The sequence below is a fragment of the Arvicanthis niloticus genome, chromosome 19, assembly GCF_011762505.2.
Source record: "Arvicanthis niloticus isolate mArvNil1 chromosome 19, mArvNil1.pat.X, whole genome shotgun sequence".
Taxonomy (NCBI): domain Eukaryota; kingdom Metazoa; phylum Chordata; class Mammalia; order Rodentia; family Muridae; genus Arvicanthis; species Arvicanthis niloticus.
In genome coordinates this window covers 51,267,633-51,291,849 of record NC_047676.1, presented here as the reverse complement: position 1 = coordinate 51,291,849, position 24,217 = coordinate 51,267,633, and the positions used below count along the sequence as shown (strand labels likewise).

General features: G+C 36.2%; 1 long non-coding RNA gene across 1 annotated transcript in view; it reads right to left on the bottom strand.

The window, feature by feature from the left end:
* Positions 1-208: 208 nt before the first annotated feature.
* Positions 209-24,217, bottom strand: part of LOC143435146 (uncharacterized) — a 40,998-nt gene continuing 16,989 nt past the window's right edge. Inside the window, exon 4 of the long non-coding RNA XR_013105156.1 lies at positions 209-1,743. This is a non-coding gene — a long non-coding RNA (uncharacterized LOC143435146). The remainder of the gene's footprint in view (positions 1,744-24,217) is intronic.

The window sequence follows — 24,217 nt, the reverse complement described above, 5'->3', positions numbered from 1 at the left end:
TGTCTACTCAGCTGCTAGTGATAGACATGGAGACAGAGCTGTGTTCTGTGTAATTGGCTGGGGGTGTGCAGCATGTATTTAAAAACCATGTCAGGACATTTTTGCATATCAGAAAACAATCTCATTAACACATTTCATGAGACACTTGTGTAGTCATTGAATTTTAATTATCCCCGAGGCCTTGGGCAAGGCACACAGCACAAACCTCACAGTAATAGAAGTGATAAATAATCTTTATATGGCCATAGGTGGTGTCCATCTCACCACTTCATCTTTATTGATATTGCATCATTGCTTTCTTTAAGTAATTACTTTTCTGTAATGTGAGTAAAATGTACTTGTGAAATTATGGGTCACTACACAGCAAGCATATAGCTTCCATTCAGCTGACACAGTGGAATCAAGTAACAAAGGTTATGGGATGAGGCAAAGAGGAAAGAAAAACACAAATTTTTTTCTTAGCTGTTTTGAAACTTTTATAAAACCCAAATGTCAAAGCAGATGAAACAATAGCCACTCTTTGCCAAACTTGACCTGGTTGCTTGACTTAAAGAAACAGTTGATCAAAATGGTTCCTTTACTCACCTTACTGATTTGACTTGCTCCAACCTCATCCCACTAGGACATAGTTCAAGACACCTGACAATTGATCAGCTCAGAGAGGCATGGCTCCCCAGGTGGACCCTAGGCAACCTTGTTTCCAAAACCAGTTGGTTGAAAACCACTGAATGGTAACTAACAGAGCTCTGGCTCATCACTCAACAGTTTAGGAATATAACTTTCATTTTATTAGCCGGACTTGCAGGTAACATGAACTCTGTTATTATGGGTGAGGAGTGTGATGGGTGAGACTCACCCAAGATCTGATTGGCAGAGAGGCTTCAATATTTCTGAGCAGTTCTTAGAAGTGTTTATGAAACACAATGTTTCACACTGTGCCTTGAAGCACGTCGTGTACAGCCAGTCTCAGTCCTTGGTGGGGCTGTTTGAGCTGTGAGAAGCTTCTGTTTTCCCAAGAAGGTTCAGGTTTTGTCTTACCCAAGTCTCTTTACTGCTGAAGAGGCATTGGAGAAGACATACTTAGAACAAGATTTGAAGTCCTTAGGTGAGAATGGTTTCCTAATTGAACAATCCCCTTTGGAGACTGAAATCACAAGATAGACCTCTACCCTTTACAGAATACCCAAGTCAGTGTGCCCTCAAGGGTGTTAAAATGTGAAAGATCACAATGTCACCATATGTCTCAGAACTGTGTTCCTGTGTTCTGTTATTAGGAAAACCCTGTGGCTCTTTGGGAAAAGGTTTTTCCAGTCTTTAACCAATGGTGAGTTCACAGCTCACTTGTGGGCACTTTTCCTTTAGTTGTTTTCATTGTCAGTCCTCTTTAATGTTTTCTTCCTTTTGTTTGGCATTCCAAAACTGGTTCTACAAGATGCAGTCAGACAGACTTCAAGTGGGCAGTGAACAAAAGTTTCCTTAAGTGTAGCTTTGTGCTAAGGTCTTTAAAATTGAGGAAAGAAGTCCCTGATTCCTCCAACCTGCTCCAAAAGATATTGGAAAGGATCTAAGTGTGAAGAAAGCTGTTGGGAAAGGTGAACCACAAATGAGGACCTCCCTGTCAATCTACCTCTACTGACCACAGACACTGAAGTTCTGAAGGCCACTCACATCCTTGGAAAACTCATCCACCAGGGGAAATAAATTTGACCACTGTATCATATCACTTTTCTCCTGATCCAGAATCTGTAGAAGATAGAAAACAACACATAAACATAATGACTGTGTATGCTAAGTCTGACAAATAGCAGACCAAATAGGCTGTGAAGAGACTCTGTGAAATTAATGTTGCCAAAGCAAGCAACCTGTTCATACCTGTTGGAGAACAAAAGGCAAATGTTCAAGTGGCTCCAGATTGTGATTCTTTAGGTATTGTCAATCAAATTTGGGTCACCTAAGCTACCAGGTGGCTAATTCTAAATATAATTTTAAGCTGCAGAAGAAAGAAAAATAAGATAAAACATGCTTCCCAAAATATTTTAATACTTATCCTGGGTCTTTGCTCGAATGGAAAGAAAGATCCAGAAAGCCACCATCTGGTGTGTCTTATATCGGGTAGTTGGACTTATATGTTTAAGATAGAATTTTTTTTTCAGACATAATCAGAAATAATGAAGAAAATGGAAATGTGTATTTACACAGGACACTGCTTTCCAAAAGAGACATATTAATGGATGAGAAAATCTAGCTTATTATAGTAGTAAGGCTATGTTGACCTTGGGTTCAAGCTCAGATTGGGAGACCACACTCTAATGAGCAAAATTAGACTTCAAAATCCTAGAACTCTCCTGCTGTCAATTACATTTCTGATTTATTTGTGGTAACTATTGCTTTTGCTTGACTAGGAATGGGTAAATGCTATTTCTTCAGCCATGTTTCTCTTTTCTCTTTCTTTCTTTCTTTCTTTCTTTCTTTCTTTCTTTCTTTCTTTCTTTCTTTCTTCCTTTTCTTTTTGTGGATCTGTAAGTTGAATGGCAGAGGAATTAGGGCAAGTGGTTCTAGATAACTGAAGAAAATTCAGATATCTTGTGTTTGTTTTTAACTATTTGATCATCTACTGGGAAAGACTGAATAATAAGAATTTAGAGATAAATCATTTTCATCTCATCTGTTATTTGAAAACCTCATTTTTAAAGTGTCATTACTATTCAGTTTTTTCATGAGCTCTCCCCCGGCACACACACATACAGAGAACATACTATGTACCAGATGTTATTATTGGCTCACAGTTGCAGCTGTAAAGCAAGCTGTAAGACAGATGAATTTAGCTTCATAGAATTCTCTTAGTGAGGGAAAAATGCTATCAGATAAGCCAGTCATCAGTCTTATAAAATTAAGAGAAATATTTTATGAGGGGTATTGACAAAGGGTAGTTAAATGCCACAAGGTAGGCAGGTAATAAATGCTTAGGAAATCGTTATTGAGCAAAAAATCTAAGAGAAGTAGATATTTGCAGGGAAATATTTCAAGCAGAAGAAATCAGAATAGCAAATTAAAATGCCTGAGCTTGCACCACACAGTGTCTACCAAGACCAATCATTTCCCTTCTCTCATGAAAAATGTCACCTAAAATAAACTATGTCCTGGACTAACGCTGTGCTGTGTTTAGCTGAGGAGGTACATGACTAAAGTTAATAGTATGTTATTACATCATCTTGCTTAGTTTCTTGTTTTTATTATATACATAACCTAGATGCTGACAAAGTGAAATATAAAGGCCCCCTCTTCATTTTTCCTAGTTTTATGTCTCATTCACAAAATGACATGTACATCCAAGACAAAAGCTCTTCTAATAGATTGATACACATCCATAAGCCCTTCTCAGTGCATTTACACATACGTGACTACAAGCATGCCACTTGTTCATGAATATGATAATGCCGTACATTTTCTTCGATGACTTGCTTTTCTTACTTGGCAGAATTGAATACAAACAAAGACCTATTATTCTATTATTCAAGAGAACTGTTCTATTTCATGGTAAAGATATTCTATAAATGATTTATACTCTCCATTAATGGACTTTTAAAATTCACAAAAGTTTATATCTTATTCAACTCATGATGAACATATGTAAGTGATTGACATAAACATTCATAATTTTGAGTAGAAGTATATATGAATTTCTCCTTTATAACAACTTTATTGAAATTTAAATTGTGTAATGTACAATGTACTTCAAATATAGAATGTAGTAACTTTACAATACTTAGAATTGTGTGTAGTCATTGCCACAGTAATTTGAGAAATAATTTAATTAAAATATTTCTTCATACAATATATTTTAATATATTCTTTTCCCTCCTCCAACAACTCCCAGGTCTTTCTAAGTTCCTTATTCCTTCAACTTCATGTTTTGCCTCTTTCTCTAAAAAACAAACAATAAGACAAAAAATACCAGCAGAAAAAGCACACAAGAGAGGGAACCCATTTTGTGTTGATTAACTACTCTTGGTGATGGGGCCTGACCTGAAGTATCATATTCACTCAGTGACATTCAATTAGAGATTGCTTCACATTTTCCTCATCTATGATGATGTTGGCTATGGGTTTCTCAGATACAGTTTCCTTGTGTTGAGATGCTCCCTCTAGCACTTCATTGCTATTTCTTTTATCATGAAGATATGTAGGTTTTGTAAGAGACTTTTTCTGCATCTATTAAGATGATTATGTGATTTTTGTCTTTAAGTACATTAATATGATTTATTACATTTATTGACTTGTACATGCTGAACCATCCCTGTCAATTTGGTCATAGTGAATACATATATATTTTATATGTAAGTATTTTAGTAAGCATATTTTGAGGAATATTGCCTTGTCATTTCCTTTCTTATTGTGTATTTACCTGGTTTGTGTATTAGAGCAATCTTGGATTCATAGAATGAGTTGGGGAGCATTATATTTGTTTGCTTCTATGTTTTCGAATGATTTAAGAAAGATTAGGTGCAGATTTTCTTTAGAGGTCTGGTAGAATTCTGTTGTGACTCTATCTGGCCTTGTTTTTGTTTGTTTGTTTTGTTGTTGTTTGTGAAATGGAAGGCATTTTACTACTATTTCAATTTTATATGTTGTGGGTCTAACTAGACTGTTGACTTCTACTTGGTTTCATTTTGGTGGTTTGGCTGAGTCTAGAAGTTCATCTTTTCTTTTAGGTTTTCTGGCTTAATGAAGTACAGATTTTTAAAAATGTTCCCTTATAATATTCTGAGTTTCCTTGGGATTTGTTATAATGTTTCCTTGATCATTTCTGATGGTGTTAGCTTGGGTCTTCTCTTTGTTTCTTTTGATTGGTTGGATCAAGGGTCTGTCAACCTTGTTTATCTTCTCAAAGAACTAGCCCGTACTTTCAGTGTTCCTTTGTGTTGTCTTCTTTATTTCTATTTATCTGCTCTGAATTTTATTATTTCTTGCCACTGACTGGATTTGGATTTGCTTCATTCTTGTTTTTCCAAATTTTTGAGTTGTGTCATTAAGTCATTAATTTGTGCGCTTTCTGATTTTTTTAATGTAGGCTTTAGAGCTATAAATTTCTCTTATAGGACAGCTTTCAATGTGTCCCAAAGGCTTTGTCATGTTGTGTTTCATTTTCATTTAGTTCCAGGAAACATTTTTATTTCTTTCTTGTTTCATTTTTAACTCATTTATCACTCCTGAGTTGTTTAATATCCATAAGCTCATATATTTTCATACTTGTTTACCGTCAGTTTTAAATTTTATTACAATGTGGTCAGGATAGAAGGAGTGTTTTCAAACATTTTAAAATTGTAAATTTTGTTTTTTGTTCCAGGATACAGTCTATTTTAAAAAATCTTTTCTGTGCTGTTGAATAGTATGTATATACTTTGATGTTTGGGTAGAATATCTGTTAAGTTCATTTGATGAATAATGTCAATTAATTCTGATGTTCTTTGTTTATTTATTTTTTTGTTCAGATCACTGATCTGGAGAAAGAGGGTTTTAAAAGCACAATTAATTGATTGATATTAATCTGTGTCTTTAAATATATATATATATATATATATATATATATATATATATATATATAAATGATATCTACTGGGTTAATTTTCCCCTTGACTAGAACTAAATGTCCCTCTGTATCTCTTCTGATTAGTTTTGGCTTGAAGTCAATTTTGTTAGATATTAGGATGGCAACCCTTGATTGTTTTCTTGTTTGATTTAACTGGAGAACTTTTGTCTATCCTCTTACACTGAGGCAGTGCCTATCTTTAAAGCTAAGATGTGTTTCTTGTAGGCAACTGAGAAACGGATCTTGTTTCTTGATTCATCTAGTCAGCCTGTGTCTTTTGAATGGGGAATTGAAACCATTGATATTTAAAGTTATTATTGAAATATGTGTTAATTGTGGATATTGTGTTGTTGGTTTTACATGGTACTGTGTTCTCAGTGGTATTTTGTGTTTTAATAATTATGGCTTTGTGTTTCTTTTACAGTCTTTGTGCTAAGCTTATTCCTCTCTTCAGCTCAAAATAGTATTTTCGATATTTTCTTTATGTTTGATTTGTTGAGTATTTTAGGCTATTTATACTGTGGAAAGTTTTCTTTCTCTTTCAATTATGAAAAATAGTTTTGCTAGGTGTATTAGTCTAGGTCAACTTTCATAGTCTTAGGACTTGAAACACATTGCTCCAGGCTCTTCTTGCTTTCCAAGTTTTCATTGAAAAATCAGCTTTTATTTTGATGGCTTTTTTCTTTATATGAGATAAGAATTTTTTCACAGTTTCAATATACATTCTTTGTTATATATACTTAGTGTTTTAACTATAATATGCTGTAGTGATTCTCTTCTTTTATCATGTCTATTTGGTGTTCTGTGTGCTTCTTGTACCTACAGGCCCTTGTCTTTCTTTAAGTTAGGGAAGTTTTTTCCTATGCTCTAACTGAAGCACCCATATATGCCAGTAACTGGATTTGACATTCTCCTCTTTCAACTATGCCTGTAATTAGGTTTAGTTTTTGTCATGATGCCTGGCATTTCCTACTTTCTAAAAAAATATTCTTTATTTAGTCTAGATTCTCTATTTTAACTTTTGAGTCCTTCTATCTATTTTCTGTTTAATTTATTGTACTTACATGGCTTTCCTTTGGGCTTTCTATTTGAGTTATTGGATTTTTCAAGTCTATCTTCATTTCATCTTGAGTTTCCTTCAATGTCTACTGTTGGGTAGAATCCATGGTAAGGGCAATCACTGGCTATGAATTCTGAGCTAGTCCTAGAGTTGGGAAGGGAGTACAGATGGGAAGGACCAGTGAGCCTTACTGGGCTAGACCTTGGAAAAGGTATAATATGTCTGCTTGCATACCAATTCCAGGGCGTTTTTACTACTATAGCTTTGTGATATAAATTGAAACTTAGAATTCTGATATATAAAGCATGTCTTTAATTATTATGGATTGTCTTACCATTCTGGGTTTCCACATAAAGTTGAATATTGTTTTCCAAATTCTGAGAGGAATTGTGTTAAAGTTTTCATGAGGATTGCATTGAATCTGTGGACTGCATTTGGTAAGAAAGCCATTCTTCCTATGTTAATATTAGGGATGGTCCATGAACATGGAAGACCTTTCCATCTTCAGAAGTCTTCCTCAGGTCTTAAAGTTCTTATTATATAAACTTTTATTTGCTTGGTCAGAGTTATAACAAGTTTGTGTGTGTGTGTGTGTGTGTATGTATGTGTGTGTGCTCGCATGTGTATGTGTGCATGTGGGGTGTGTGTGTTCTGTTTTGTTTTTTATTTGTTTTTAGGCTATTGTGGAAGGTATTGATTTCTTTCTCAGTATGTTTGTAATTTGTGTATAGGAAGTCTCATAATTTTTGTGTTAACTTTTTATCTTACCACTTTGCTTAAACTGTTTATCATCTGTAGAAATGTCCTGGTAAGTTTTTAGGGCCCTTTGTTTATATAATCATTTTATTTTCAAATAAGGATACTTTGATTTCTTCTTTTCTTACTTGTATCCTCTTAATTTCTATCAGTTGTCTTATTGTTCTTGCTAACATTTCAAGTACTATATACAATATATATGTACATAGTAGACAGTCTTGTCCCTGATTTTAGTGAAAATGCTTTGAGTTTCTCTCCACTTAGTATAATGTTGTCTGTGGGCTTGATGTGAATTGCCTTTATTTTTTTTGAAGTATATCCTCCTATCTCTAGTATCAACCTGGGCTTTTATTATGAAGGGGTTTTTAATTTTTGTCAAAGGCTTTTTCTTCATCTAATTAGATTATCATGCGGTCTTTGTCATTAGTCTATGTAGTGGATTACATTTATTGATTTATGTATGTTAAAATATTTTGTAACTCTACAATGTATCCAACTTGATGATGGCAGATAATCCTTTTGATGTGTTCTTGAATTTGGCTTGCAAATATTTTACTCAAAAAATTCATATTTATGTTCATAAGGGATATTGGTCTATAAATTTCATTTTCCTCCCCTTTTTGTTGGGTCTTTGTGTAGTTTTTGTCATAAGGGTAATAGTGGCTTTATAAAATAACAATTAGAAAATGTTTCTCTGCTTCTGTTTTGTGGAATAATTTAAAAAATATTGCCATTAGTTCTTTGAATGTCTGGTAGGATTTTATACTTAATTCATCTGGCCCTCAGCTTTGTTTCTTGTTTATTTTTAAATTTCTGCTTTTATTTCACTAGAGTTATATGTCTATTTAAATTGTTTATTTTGTGTTATCTTAACTTTGGTATGTCATATGTATCAATAAATATATATTCTTTCTTTTTATGTCTTCTAGGTCATTGGAATATAAATTTTAAAATCTTTATAGTTTTTTGAATTTCTTCAGTGTCTCTTTTAATGTTTTCTTTTCATATTTCATTTAGATTTTCTGTTTCTTATTTAATTTGCTTAAAGTTTTGTCAATCTTGTCATTTTTTCAAAGAACCATGTATTAATTTTATTGATTCTTTGTATTGTTTTTGTTTGTTTAATTCCATTCCATTAATTTCTTGCCTTCAGTTTGATTATTTTTACTTTCTCTTTTGAGGCATTAATTTTTCCTTTTTTCTAGAGTATCTAAGTGTACCAATAATTATTAATATGAAGTCTCTTTTAAATATACTTAGTACTATGAACTCGCCTCATAGAATTGGCTTCATGTGTGCTATAGTTTTGTATATGATGTTTTCACTTTCATTCATTTTCATTCAATTTCATTTGGTGTATATTAGTTTGTATAGCTTCTGCTTTCTGTGTTGTTGATACCCAACTTTTATTCATGGTGGTCAAACAAGATACAGGGTGGTTTTTATTTTGTTCTGTTCTTTCTTTTTTAAATTTTCTATATCTGCTGAAACTTGCTCTGTTTCCTAATATGTAATAATTTTTGGAGAAAATCCCATGAGCTACTGAGAAGAAAGTATATGTTTTTATGTGTAGATGAAATATTTTGTTAAGTGTATTTGATTTATGACATTATTTAACTCATCACTTCTCTGTTTAGGATTTGTTTGGATGACCTCTATATTAGTGACAGTGACATATTGAAATCACTACTATCATTGTATGAAGTCGATATGTGATTTTAGCTGTAGTAATGTTTCTTTCAAGAACTTTGTTGCTCCTGCATTTGGTGCATAAATGTGTGAATTTGTAATGACTTCTTGGTGAATTTTTTTTAACTGACTCTGAAGTGTTTTTACCTGTCTCTTGATTTGTTTTGTTTGAACCTTAGTTTGACAGATCTTAAAATAGATATACCTTTTTCCATCTTTTTACCTGAAGATGATATCTGCTTTTGATGATGAAGTGTGTTTCTTGGATCCAACAAAAAGTTGAATCCTGTTTGTTTTTTTTTTTTTTTTCCATTTGTTTTGTTTCTTTAATCTGTGGGGTTAGGATGAGAATGGCTCCTATTAGCTCATTTGTTTCAATACTTGATCCCCAGTTAGTGGAACTATTTGGAAGGATAGGAAGGTTGAGTCTTCAAAAGTCCACATCAAACCCAGTCAGTAAGTTCATCTCTTTGTCTTTCTGTCTCTCAGTTTCTCTGTCTCTGTTTCTCTGTCTCTCTGTCTCTCTGTCTCTGTCTGTCTCTGTCTGTCTGTCTGTCTTTCTCTCTTTCTGCCTGCACTTGCAGGTCATGTGAGCTGTGACCTACATCTCCACCCCCATGCCTGCCTGCTTGCTGTCTTATTCCCATCCTGATGGTACTGAACTAACAGTCTGAAACTGTAAGCAAGTTCCAAATTAAATGCTTCCTTTTATAAGTTGCCTTGGTCATGATGTCTCTAACAATAGAACAGTAATTAAGACATAATCCAATCTGTTAGTCTGTGTCTTTTTGGAGGGGGTGATTAAGACCATTAAGATTGAGCATTATTAATGAGTAGTTTTTATTAACTTTTGTTATTTTGTTGTTTTGTGTTCTCCCCATCCCAGCTCCTTTGATGAAATCTTCTGGGATTATTTATTCCTTATAACTTCTAAACTGTCAAACTACTCTTCAAACTGAAGTCACCTTCTAGTTCCTTATGTAAAGATGGCTTGGTAGATAGAATTTGCTTTTTTTTTTTTTTTTTTTTGGAAATAGTTTTTTTTTTTTCTCTGTTAACTATGATTGCTAGTTTGGTTGGGTATACTAGTTTGACCAGACACCTGGGATCGCTCAGTTTACAGATCAACATTTTATGTCCTTCTGGATTTCTAAGTCTCCATGGAAAAGTCAGATGTTATTATAATAGGCCTGCCTTTATATGACTTGGTCTTCTTCATTGCAGCTTCTGTTATCCTTTGTTTGTTCTGAACATCTAGTGTTTTCATTATCATGTATCTGGAGCATTTCTGGTCCTATCTGTTGTTTTGTATGTCTCTTATATGTTGATAACATTTTTTTCTTTTAGACAAGGAATTTTTTCTATGATTTTAATAAACATATTTTTTGTGTCTTTGACCCAGACTCCTTCTCCGTCTCTGTATTTACTATTTGTAGAACTAGTCTTTTCAGAGTGTTCCAGATTTACCGAATATTTTGTGCCTAGAATTTTTTTTAAAGATTTAATTTTTTTTTTTGACTAAGCTATCTATTTCTTCTACCTTGTCTCCAGGGCTTGAAATTCTTTCTTCCTTGTCTTTTAATTTGTAAGCAAGAATTATATCTCAGGTTTTTGTTTGAAATCCTGATATTTTAATTCCCAATTTTATTTTAGTCTAGGTTTTTTTTAGTGGTTCCATTTTGTTGTTGTTGAATTCTATGGTCATGTTTTAAATTGTTTTCATTTTTTTTATTCAACTGTTAATGTTTTCATGGTCTTCATTAAGGCATTTATTTATTCATATCTTCTTTAAGGTCCTTCAATATATTCATAATTGCTGTTTTCAAGTACATATCTTGTGCTTTGATAAGTTGCTTTTCTCAAATCATAACACAATAGGGTTGCTAGCTTCTGGAGGAAGTGTATTATGTTGATTGTTTATGCTTTATGCTTTTGAGCTGGGATCTAGACATCAGCAGTTATGATCTTTGAAGTGTTTCTTGGTATAATTATCTGTCTTCTTGTTGTAGGGTGGGTATTCCTTTCTTTTTCTTTTGGTTGTATTTACTCACTCTGTATCTTAGCCAAATGTGTGGCTGTGAGATCCCTGAATTCCAGCCAAGCAATGAAGATGAGCTCAAAGAAAAGGCTGAAAGAAGAAGTAGAAAATAACTATGGAGACCCTGGACTCTGGTCTGTACCATGGGGTCAAGTCTCAAAGGAATGGAGGTGGGATGGGAGGAGGGGGTCAGGGGAGCAGGCAAATGAATGTCTAAGAACTAGTCTGGAGACACTGGAATGAAAGACAAGGAGAAGCAGAAAAGTTGCCTACATAAGGTCTGGCCTAGTGTGGTGGCTATGGATCTCTGTTAGAGCAATGTTTCCATAATTTGAGATGATTTTAATGTTTAAATTTTGTATAATTTTACAATATTCTGGTAAATATCATCAAATAATCTTCCTAAGCAATTGCATGTTCTTCCATTACATTAAATAACATTATTTATTTTATATACAAATATAATGTATATAATCATATTAATTATATTACATTAAAATGTTGAAAGATTTGTATAAAACAAGGTAGCTTTCATGATTTGCTTTCTAAATATACATGGTAAACTCTCAAAGTTAGTTAAAATTATGCTATTTTTGTGAAAATCATAATAATAATTAGTACCCTTTATTTAATGCCGTGTGCATATGCTATATATTGTTATATATTTAAAACATAACAAGTGTAACCATCACTATAATATAGTATAGATGTTGTTTTTCTCTCTTTGCAAGGAAGAAGTAAGAGTCAGATTATTTAATAATCTTATTGAACATTTTATGGAAAATAAAAGGTTAGGATTACCAAACTCCTATCAGCATACACTGTTACTAAGGTTAAGGGAAATTGGTCTGAATTCAAGTTTTCTTTGTCTTTTCTTACTCTAGAAATTGCTTTAGGACTCAGTAAAGTCAGATTTAGAATACTCGTAACTGCTATAAGCATTCTACTCTGTTCATCTTACTTTGACCCTGTTCCTAGTCCAGATACCATCTCATAATTACACAAAACACATATTGATTCATCCCTAAGTAAAGTTACTGATAGGTTGAAGACTTTCAGAGCCTACCACACTTGATGCAAATGCATGGAAGCACTCACAATTCCTAATCAGTTATCCATTTTCTGTTGACTTGGCAGGTATGGCCTAAGCATGGTTTTAATTGTGTCACCCTTGTTCTCTCCAAGATTCCATTAGATTATGTCAAAGAAAAATTAAGTCATGATGAGAGTAGTATGTTCAAAACTGGTTGCCAGAATGGGAACAAACCAGTTTCCACAATTAAAAAATTTTCTGGAGACTGCCTCTTTTCAAAAAAAAAAAATACATATATATATATATATATATATATACAGAAATTGTAATTATCTTATTAGGTAATATTTAAATGGTGTAAATAAAATGTAAAACACATGGGATGGTCAGGTTGTGAACTCCATAAATGTAGTCACTGCCACATGATCTATTTTCTCTTCCATGTTTGGTGCATCTCTGAGGATTTGAGAGACCCAAAAGGTGTTTTCCAGTTGGATTAGTGAAACATGAAATGAGTTCTGAAAGTTGCATCTTTACTATATTATTACTAAATTTGAGCTCCTTTAAATACCTCCTAAAACAGAAGTTCTCAACCTTCTTAATGTTGTAGCTGTTTAATTTAAGTTTTCATGTTGTGGTGACCCTCAATCATAAAATTATTTCCATTGCTAATTTATAGCTGTAATTTTCTACTGGTAATGTAAATAGCTATGTTTTCTGATGGTCTTAGGTGACAGCTGTTGAAGTGTCATTCAAATCCCAAGGGGGTCATGACCCATAGATTGAGAACCACTCTCCTAAAGGATCTGTTTCTACCTCTTTCAAATGTTAATCATATTCTATCAAGCATCATATATGGAGCCAGGCCCACCAAAATCTTCCTTGGCAGACACAAGACCTGAATTTGCAGATAGCACCAATAAACAAATAGTCAAAAGTTAACTATCATTAGACTAAATTGCAGCTTGTGGCTCAGTGGCAAATGTATAGGGCAAGAGCAGCATATAGCATCTAACATGTGCTCCAGGCATAGCCCTGGAGGAAGCTGTACTGATGTATTCTCTTAATTCTTTATAATAGAATCTTAAGTCGGCGTTCAATTGCTTTGAAGAGACACCATGGTGCTGGCAAGTCTTATAAGAGAAAAACATTTTATTGGTGCTTTCTCATAGTTTCAGAGGTTTAGTCCATCATCATCATGGTGAATAACATGATGGACCACTAGTAGACGTGGTGCTGGAGAAGTAGCTGAGAGTTCTACATGCAGATCTTTAAGCAACAGAAATAGACCAACACTGTGCCTGGATTGGACTTCTAAAACCTCAACCCCCAACCCTAATGAGACAATTCATCCCACAAGGTAATATCACTTACCCCAACAAGGCCACGCCTCCCTGTTGTGACACTCCCTGGTGACAAAGCACTCAAATCTCTGTACCTATGAGAGCCATTCTTATTCAAACCACTAATGAATTTTAAAATATCAAAATCCTTGTAGCTTTAGCTGAGTCATGAAATTTCTGGCCACCCATTGTACCCACTCTTACCCCCTCACTGGTGCCTGACTCCTCTAGGTCTCTGAATATGTGGTCCCATGAAAGTAAAAACCTTCATCTCTGTTTGCAATCATATTTTTAGCCACAGTCCATAGTAAATAAAAGCTATTTCAATGGCATCAAGGATATTCAACTTTAAAGCTCCAGAGTGGGATCTGCTTGAGTTTCTAAGAGGACTGAGTTTGGGCAGTGACACGGAGTTTACAACATAGTACAGATACTTATCAGGGGGACTGTGAACATGGAAAAGCCAGTGTCTTGAAGAGACCAAAGTGACCCATTCCTACTACATCTGGAAAATATTTTCATATGTCCAGCTTATTTTATGAGATTAACAAAGCTGGCTTAATGTCTAGGCATCACTGAACATACATCACCCTGAATTAACACAAAAGGAAATATTACTTAGAAGGTATTGTCTATGGGCAGCTTTAGACAAAGTTACTTAATAAACATTGTGGGAAAAATTACAGTAGGTTAAAAGAGTGAGGGGAACCCTCGTAATTAGGAAACAATGTATGTTCCTTAAGAACAGACTTCACTAATGAAAGACAATGATTTTGTTGGTAATAATTGCAACACATTTCCATGTTGAAATAGATGAAGTTCCCGGATGCATGGAAATTTACATATAACTGGTTTAATATGCTGCCTTTTCCTTTGTGGATGTTCCACAGTCAAAATAACAGTTTTTCTACAGTTCTTGCAACAACACTTGGCTGGAACCCAGAAGTGTGGAAACTAGCTTAGAATTCTTCCAAGGAAGGATCTTAGAGACAATCTTACTTATAAGATGATAAATAGCTTATGACAAAAATTGGTTTTGGAGGACCAAGAATTGGATGGAGAAAACATCATGTTATGTTTTGTTGTATATGTATGCATATGTACTATCAGTATAATAACTTTGTATGTATTTCAGAGCTTTATGTTCAGATATAATTATGACAAATACACTTATTTCTCAGATCTAACTAGCTATCTGCCCTGCTCAGAGGTTTGTCTTTGAAACATACATTAGGCTTATATGACCTATTTGTATGGCTACAACAGTCTTTTAACTTAAGACCTTGCTGGTCTCCTCAATTATCGAAGTTCAATGCACCTGCTCTTGCTACAGCTCAATAATTAAATGTTATCAGTACCACTCAGAAACGTAAGTGCAGAATTTCAATCTAGGAATCCCCACTTTATGGGGAGAGATCTAGATTCTTTCTGTGGCTTTGTTATGCAGAAAACAGCTTGAGACCTATTTGTCACTGTTCTTAGGCAGTTTGTGTGCCTGGTTAGTCAGGATAATTGAGAACCAGCTGGGTTTATAAAACATAGTCCATTAGCTAAGCTTCAAATTCTTCTTGCATAACATTAACAAGATGGTAACGGATGAACTTGTACCCAATGGCCTAATGTCCCACTTGCTTGACAAGCTAATTTAGATGCTCTGTTGAAGTTTTTGTTGGCAAGGGGTAAGTAGGACAAGGAGGGTCATCAGTTTAGGAGAATATACTTTTTTTGGAGTATATCTGGAATACATATTCAGAAATTTGATGAGATGCAAGCATGATGCCAGATGAGTCCTGATCACCCCAGCTCATAATCCCAGAGGTGGCTATAAGTTAAAGTTTTTGCAGATAGGATAGTAGGAGATATCAAAAGTTCTGGTTAATTGGATCACTTTACTCCGAGAGTTTATTCTGTGCATAAAATCAGAGAGTAGATGTCAGACTACTCAGGCCCTAGATGTCAGAAGTCACAACCATGTAGATATTCAATATCAGAAAAGAACTATGCCAGAGACCATAGCTATACTGCACAAGCCTCACATTTTTCTTGACTTTCTCAGTCTCAAGTATAGGACATTCTAAAAAGATATCAAGCCAGTGTCCTCATGACAGGTATATTCTTTTTTTATATTAGTTATTTTATTTATTTACATTTCAAGTGTTGTCTTCATTTCAGGTCTCCCCTCTGCAAACCTCCCATCCCATTTCCCTCTCCTTTGCCTCTAGGAGGATGCTCCCCCCCACCCACTCTTGCCTCACCCCTCTAGCATCCCCCTACGCTGGGGCATCAAGCCTCTACAGGACCAAGGGCCTCTTCCTCCATTGGTGCCAGATAAGGTAATCCTCTGCTACATAGTAGCTGGAGCCATGGACCTATCCATGTATACTTTTTGACTGGTGATTTAGTTCCTGGGAGCTCTGGGGGATCCAGTTAGTTGATATTGTTGTTCTTCCTATGGAGTTGCAATCTACTGGAGTTGCAATCTCCTTCACTTCTTCAATCTTTTCCCTAAATCTTCCATTGGGATCCATGGGCTCAGTCTGATGTTTGGCTGTGAGTGTCTGCATCTGTAGTCTTGAGGTGTTGGCAGAGCCTCTCAGAGGATAGCTATACCAGGCTCCTGTCAGCAAGCATTTCTTGGCATCAGCAATAGTGTTGGGGTTTGATGTCTGCAGATGGGATGCGTGGGGAGGTCTCTGGTGGCCTTTCCTTTGGTCTCTGTACAACTGTTTGTCCCTGTGTTTTCTCCTCCCAGAAGCAGATCCTGTGCTTCAGCCTCCCCCTCCCTCCTGCCCACACCCAGAGACAGCTTGACTCCCAGGAGTTCTGACACTCTCAAGGTTAACAGGTGAATCCCCTGACCCAATACCTGGCCTAGGTGGGACCAGCTCCCCCTACCCAGACTAGAAGACACAAGACCTCCCACCCTGTTTGAGACACACATTCCTTCCAGTTTGCAACTGCTCCAGGGAGCAGATTGTTTGCTCCAGCCCCTCACCCACACCCACACCCACACCCAGAGACAGCTTGACTCCCAGAAGTTCTGACACTGCCAGACTCATAGGTGAATTTCCCCACCCCAATATTTGGCCTTACTGGGACACCCACCCCCTATTCCACTCCTCCATCTCCACCTCCCTATTACTCCCTTCCGGCCCAGAGGACACAGGACCTCCTGACCTGTTGGAGACACATTTTCCCTCAGGTCCATAACTGCTCCAGGAACAGATTGTGTGCTCCCATCTCATGAGGATGATAGAGGAACTTAAGGAGGACATAATAACTCCTTTAAAGGAATGCCTTTAAGGAAGGGAAAAATGTCAAGTAACAAAGGCAGACCGATCAGAATTACATCAGACTTCTCAACAGAGATTCTAAAAGCCAGAAGATCTTGGGTAGATGTCATACAGACAGGTATATTCTTAATGCTCAAGGTCAGAGGACCAGAACACAGGTAAACAGATAGAAGCTCTTAAAGAGGAAATGCATAAATCCCTTAAAGAAATACAGGAAAACACTATCAAACAGGTGAAGGAATTGAACAAAACTGTCTAGGATCTAAAAATGGAAATAAAAACAATAAAGAAATTGCAAAGGGGACAACCCTGGAGATGGAAAATCTAGGAAAGAGATTAGGTATCACAGATGCAAGCATCACCAACAGAATACAAGAGTAGAAGAGAGAATCTCAAGCATGGAAGATACCATAGAAGAAATCAAACAACTGTCAAAGAAAATACAAAGTTCAAAAAGCTCCTAACCCAAAACATCCAGGAAGTTCAGGACACAATGAAAAGACCAAATTTAAGTAATAAATATAGAAGACAGTGAAGATTCTCAACTTGAGGGATCAGTAAACATCTTCAACAGAATTATAGAAAAAAAGTCCCTAACCTAAAGAAAGAGATGCCCATAAACATACAAGAAGCCTACAGAACTCCAAATAGATTGGACCAGAAAAGAAATTCCTCCCATCACATAATAATCAAAACACCAAATGCATAGAACAAAGAAAAAATATTAAAAGTAGAAAGGGAAAAATGTCAAGTAACAAAAGCAGACCTATCAGAATTACATCAGACTTCTCAACAGAGATTCTAAAAGCCAGAAGATCTTGGGTAGATGTCATGCAGACAGGTATATTCTTAATGCCCAAGGTCAGAGGACCAGAATCTCAGCCACATCTAGTACCCCTAGCTTGTTGAAGTTCCATCTGTCAGATCCTCTGTCCCTGTGACTTCCATGCCTCAGACCTCGGTCAGACTCCCCTTGTTGAACTTCTCTCACGCCACTCCCTCTACACACCCCTCCCATTCCTCTTCAGTTCTACCCCGAGTGTTCATTATTAGCTTTTGACTTAATTCTTTCATCAGATTCCTGCACAAAGCAGCTGAATGTAAAATTCATAGATTCAGAATAAAGCAATCCTGGTTTTTATTTTAACTGCTCTGTCCCTTAGCAGTAACATTGTATGTTCTCATTGTAACGCTTGTAGGACAGCTGGAAGAATTAACCTTTCCCTTCATTAAAATGCACACTAAGCTATCTAAAGAATTTTTTTTTAAGCAGAGAGCACACTAATGGGCATACAATAAACACATGATTGATAGTTCTTGTCTTTATTTGGGGGAAAATAGTAATGGAATACTAATTAAAGTAAATAATATCAAATATCAATCTGTTCTAGATCCCATGAGCCATTTCCCTCTAAGCTCAGTAAATAGTGACCATTGACTTTGTGTTTGTAATGTTTGCTCATCTCTAACTGCTTGTCCATTTCCACTGCATATTTAGCAACCCTTTCTCGATTTGGCTCTTGATCAGTTCTCATGGGATCTGGATTTTTCTCAGCATAATCTAAACATCTATGGGAATTTAGACTCTTCTTAAGCTTTACATTGCAGGTAGCTCTCACCAGAAGAGTTGCTGTGCTGATGTGACATTAGGTGGCATTCTGAGAAATCTCCACCTGCCGTATGGTGTGACAAATGTCATGATGTAATTACTTCCTTTATTCCAGGAGAGCTTGCCAGGAACCCAATGCCACCTCCGTAACATCCAACACCGGTGGCTTAACTGTACTCAGCTTTTCAAAGAACACACTCAGAGTGTTCCAACCCCATGGTTGCTTTGTTCTCATGGTCCAACAGGTCTTAGGTTTCCCAGTATAATCCTGCTAAGTACAGCACTCTAGTTGTGTGTTAACTGCATTTTCTATTATTGCCAGTTCTTGAGTTCTGTTCTAAGAAGCATTTGCCTAATGTAGATACAAGTGACTATTCTTTTAGTATTTGTTACTAATAAGTACATTCATATTCTTATAACTTAGAGGCATGACTGTAATTATTCATGAAAGTTTTAGCCCCTAAAATTTTACTTTAAAATATCATGAATTTTTGTTTGTTTGTTTTGGTGCACATCTTATTTATGCCAAGGTGAACTTCTATGACACAATGTTAAATGTGTGCTGTCTTTCTTTGGATGGTAATATTACTTAATTTATTAAATACTTAGTGTTTGATCCAATTATTTGCTTTATGTAAGATTCAATATACATAAAGGCTATTTAGTCCATTTTTCTTGATCGAAAGAAAACAAGAAATAAAAAAAACAATTAATTCTTAATTTCTTTTCCCTTCTTCCTTTCTTCCTTTCTTATTTCTCTCACCTTTTCCTTCATTTTCTCCCACCATTCTTTCTCTTTCTTTCTTTCTTTCTCTCTTCTTCCTTTCTCTCTCCTTCCTTCCTTCCTTCCTTCCTGCATCATTTACCTCTTTCTTCCTAACTTCTACTGTATGTATTTCTACATTGTTTCAGCAATGTGAACCCTGAGGTTGTGCAATTTACTGAAAGAAAAAAAAAAAAAAACCTGTCTCTAGTTGTGATGTGACTCAGCCCTTAGCACACACCTTTAATCTCTCTGGCTGAAATGTATACATACATTTCACACTCAGAGTGTTCCAACCCCATGGTTGCTTTGTTCTCATGGTCCATGATCATCTTAATACTTAAAACCTTTAATCTCAAATAAAGAAGGTAAAGTTAGTTTGTAGTAGGAAGTACCCATGTTTGAAAGTGATGTCAAATTGAGTGGCAGACAAAGTGTTGAATCAGAGAAAGATTTGACAGAATAGGAAATACCCAATTCTCATGAGAACAGAAAGAAAAGCTCCTTAAAGGAGCTGTGCAGAGAGAAAGGAGGCAGTTTTACCAGGAGAGTTTTACAGAGACAGGTTGAAAAGGGAACAAAGCTAGACACTTGTGAAGACAGAACAAACGAGAGAATCAGGAGGAGCTAGAAGATTAGAATAGATTGACAGAGTTAGTTTGAGGGCAAGCAGAGCAATTCAGGAGAAGCTGAGAGAAGCCAGATTTAATTAGTCAGCTGGGAGAGGAGTTTGAGCCAAAACAACTGAGTTGAACCCACCACCTAGAGTTCAGAAACAATTAGAAAGGGTGAGCTTATTCAATAGTAAGTCAAAGAGGCTGAAAACATCCTAGGCCTAGATAAAATTATACAGAGGATAGACACTTCCAGGACTAGGCATGGGTTATCAGACTGAGGCAGTAAGTCTTAGAGATGACAATTACAACAGGAGAATAAAAGTTACATTTACACTGTATAGCACAGGCTGGCTTCTAACTTATGATTTTCCTATTTTCATTCCCTTCCTCATGCTAGAATTGTAGCCATTCAGCAAACCGTATCTATAACTTATATCTTATAAGTGTCAGTTATTTGTTAACTAATTAATTCATTTGATATTTTATACTATGCTTCAATTAAATTACTAAATGGGGTTAGTTGAAAGGGGTCAGCAAAAGGAAGAGAACTGGGCAGAGAAAATTCACCCATGTGATCCATAACACAGAAAATTCAGTGCTTCCTGGTCTTAAATTTTTCCAGAATATTGATCAGGCAAATACTTTGGGATGGTTAATATTTTCAACTGTAGAGAAACCAGAATCAGACTCTCAAGATAGTCTCTAGATATAAATAGATGGGGTTTTCTAAATCATGTCAATTGAGGTTGAAAGACCTACCCTAAATTTATTGCTGTTTCATGGGCTGTGATCCTTAGCTGTATCAGAAGTAAAAAACTAGCCAAGAATAGCATTCACTGTGCTGTTTCCTTACTGCAGACACAATGTGACCAGGCGGCTCACTCTCTTGCTATGTAGGCTTTCTTGTAATAAGGGTCTTCTCCTTCAACTGCCAGCTAAAATGTACTTTTCTTTTCATAATTTGCTTTGGTCAGGTGTTTTGTCCCTCAAGGAAAGTAACTAATATGAACTTGAAGTGAAAAAACTGTCAATGTACTGCATACATGCAGAAACTCCTGATTCACCACATTGAGTTGTTTTTTTGGTTTTTTTTTTTTTTTTTTTTTTGTAGTCTTTAATTCATAAAGACTGTATATGCTGACATTGAGACCTGTACTTCCAAGGGATGAATGTATTCCTTTGTGCAAAGAATACTAATTGATTCTATCTTATAATTTTCATTCATTCTTTTAGGTTTTTTTGTCATTTTTATTCGTCCGTCATTTGCAATAGATGTTGGAGAATGTGAATGTGTGAGCACATATGGATGTACCTATGTGCTCCTGTGTTAGTTAGCAAGCACAATGGCGGTTCTCAGTTCTACATCCAGATACTTTCTTACTAGCACAGTATTTGTGCATTTGAAAGGCTCAGGTCTTTTTTTGTATAAGGATGTCTCAGAGGTCTTTTTTCTTCCCACAATTATTCAAGCTCTGGTGTTGACATTTGGAGTTGACATAATCAGAATTTTCTCTGCACTCTTCAAAATATTGACAAAAGAAACATCTGGTGACACATTGGATGACAGAGCCTCAGGTTTCTCACTGGGTCCTTAGCCGTGTTTTCTCTGTGGTTGGCATATCATATTTCCCTGATGTTTTGGAGAGTGTTAAAATGTCAGTAAAATATATATTCACCACTTCCTGCATCATCTATTTTATTGAAGTGTCAAGATATTTGTGTGTGTGAGATGACCCTGGGAGAAGAAAAAAGTCACAGACACTATGGTATCATAGTTAGCTTTGTCTTGGCACATGCTAGGGTCATATGGAAGAGGGACCTCAATTGTCTCCTTCAGATTAACCTGTAAGACAGTCTAAGGGCAGGTGGTCTTGGGCTGCAGAGGAAAGCAGGCTGAACGAGCCATGAAAGTTTACAAAGCAGCACTCCTCTGCAATCTTTGTTTCAGTTCCTGCCTTCAGGTTTCTACTTTGATTTCCAGTCCTGACTTTCCTTTATGATGCACCATAAGTTGAAAGATGAAATAAACTTTCAAGAAGTTTCTTTCAAATCTCTTCAAGAAGCTGCTTCTGGTCAAGATGTTTCTCAAAATGATCAGAAGCAAACTAGGCTACTCTGCATTCACTCGTATTTCCAGAAGGACGGAATCTGCCAGAGACCCCATGACATCCTAACAGGCAGGCACACAGAGAAAAATGCTGATGCAGGAAGCAGAAGTAATGGCAGTACCAGCAATGATGGAATCAGACTTATTCCTTTACAGGAATTGTGTGTGTGTGTGTGTGTGTGTGTGTGTGTGTGTGTGTGTGTGTGTGTGTGTGTGTTGAGCTTCTGCTGAGCAGTCAGGAGGGAGTTATGTTTACCTAAGAAAGCTCCAGTCTTCTGGCAGATTGTATTCGGGTTTCAGATCACTCACTTGATATTCAGAAGCACACTTCTCTCTACAGCATGCGCTAATTGTTAGATAGACAGGAAGAAATAGGATCTATCTCTGGGCAGGAGTTTTGCTTGTTTTTACCTCAGGGGGATATTTTCTTATTTTAATAGGTGTCGGGATCCTTGTGTGCAGTGTATTTTTTCAATAAACTGACTGGTTTTAAAACTCAACAGAATACTGGGTTGATGTAGCATTACTGTAATCTTCCACTTATGATGTCTGTGTGGTGGACAGTTGCTGCATACACAGAGAATTTTCAGATTCCAAGGGAGGCTAACTACACAGCACAGGGAAAGGGGTAGGCATTATGGCCACGTGGCTAGAACAGGAACATCATCACATCAGGACACCAAGCAACTGTTCAAATTCTGGAAAACAAGACCTTGTCAGAACCTACTGGGACCAACATAGTTGACCCAGACAACTGGTAACTGCCTTTTGCTTCATTATAATGCATGTCCATGTCATTTGAGACATCTCAATGATGCATCTGACAAGATGACACAAATGAAAACCTTGTTTAAAGAAGAAATAGGAGAATCCCAGAAACTCTTCAGTCCTTTCTGAATATCAATTGCCTTTTATTCATCTTAGTCCATGAAAAGTTGCTTCATCCCTATAGCTGCAGGTGGAAACTCATGTCCCCAACCTCTGGTTTTAGTACAATCTGCTCCAAAAATATGTGCACTCACCCTTTAGAGGTGACAGAGACACAGCTCTACATTGCCACTGTCCACAGCCTCACCAGTTCTGCTAGACTTTTAGAGACCTCAACTCAGGCCCAACATGGATTTGTGACTCTGACACTAAAAGTAACTCCATGGATAATCAGTATAATGAGGCAAAGTTGGAAATTTCATTGGAGACAGGTTTTGTTTTGTTTTGTATAGGATTTAGCAATGGGGTTGAGAGAAAGGGAAATACACACACACACACACACACACACACACACACACACACACAAATACACACACAAAAGACACCCCAGTGGGGGTAGGTGCCATCTATGTAAGAATAGGAGAAAGATATGTACAAATATGAATATTGAGCTCAAGGGACAGTAAACAATTAATTGTCTTAGTAGTAGCTGCATGTAACCTCTGGTGACTCTTAAGTTACATCTTAAAAGGTTGCTAGGAAACCTGTTTCTCTTTCCTTCTGTCTCTTCGGATAATAGAGACTTGAGAGGCACCTTAAGAAATGCTTTAGATGCCATTATAATCAGGTACAGTCAAACTAGAAGGTGCTAAGGTTGCATAAGGGTTTAAGACATGACTTTTCATTATATATAAGACTTCTGGTGAGATTCCTAGAAAACCATGGAGGTCTAAAAATTAATGGCTGGGAAGACAGAAAACAAACAGCTAATTCTGCTGAAATTCTTGATCAGCAAAAGTTTCAACCTGATTCCAGAGTGTGGGGCTTCCCTCGAATTTCTAATGTCATCAAGATTTTTCCAACATTTTTCCCCTATTCCACATTACACACACTCACACTCCGTAACAAACCTCTCAGCCAATCCCTTACTGTTTCCTATCCAGACTCACTCTCTGATAGTCATAAAAACCTACAAACACTGAATAGGGTGTCTCTCTGTCCAATTTATCTATCTTTCCCTGAGACCTTCCCAGCCTACAATCTTCCTTGGGAACAAAGGTACTCACATTCATAACTTGTAAAGTTGATGGCTCTAAATAACTTAAAAGAAATGCTTCCTACCCCAAAACTGCCCATGGGAAAGAGTAGCTTCATTCATTTTTACACATCTTCCCAGGAGATAACCTGAGTCTACTGAATGGCCTCCATGCTCAATCTAGGACACCTTTGAAGTGTCATTAATGTGCCACAGATTCCACTGAGACCAGCTAAGCCTCGATTATAACCACATGCTCAGTTTCTCTCTCCCGCAGCTCCACTCTGCTTGTTCCTCTGGAATTTTTTTTTCCATAAAAATCTTAACATACGTGTCTTTTTTTCCCCTGGAGCAGT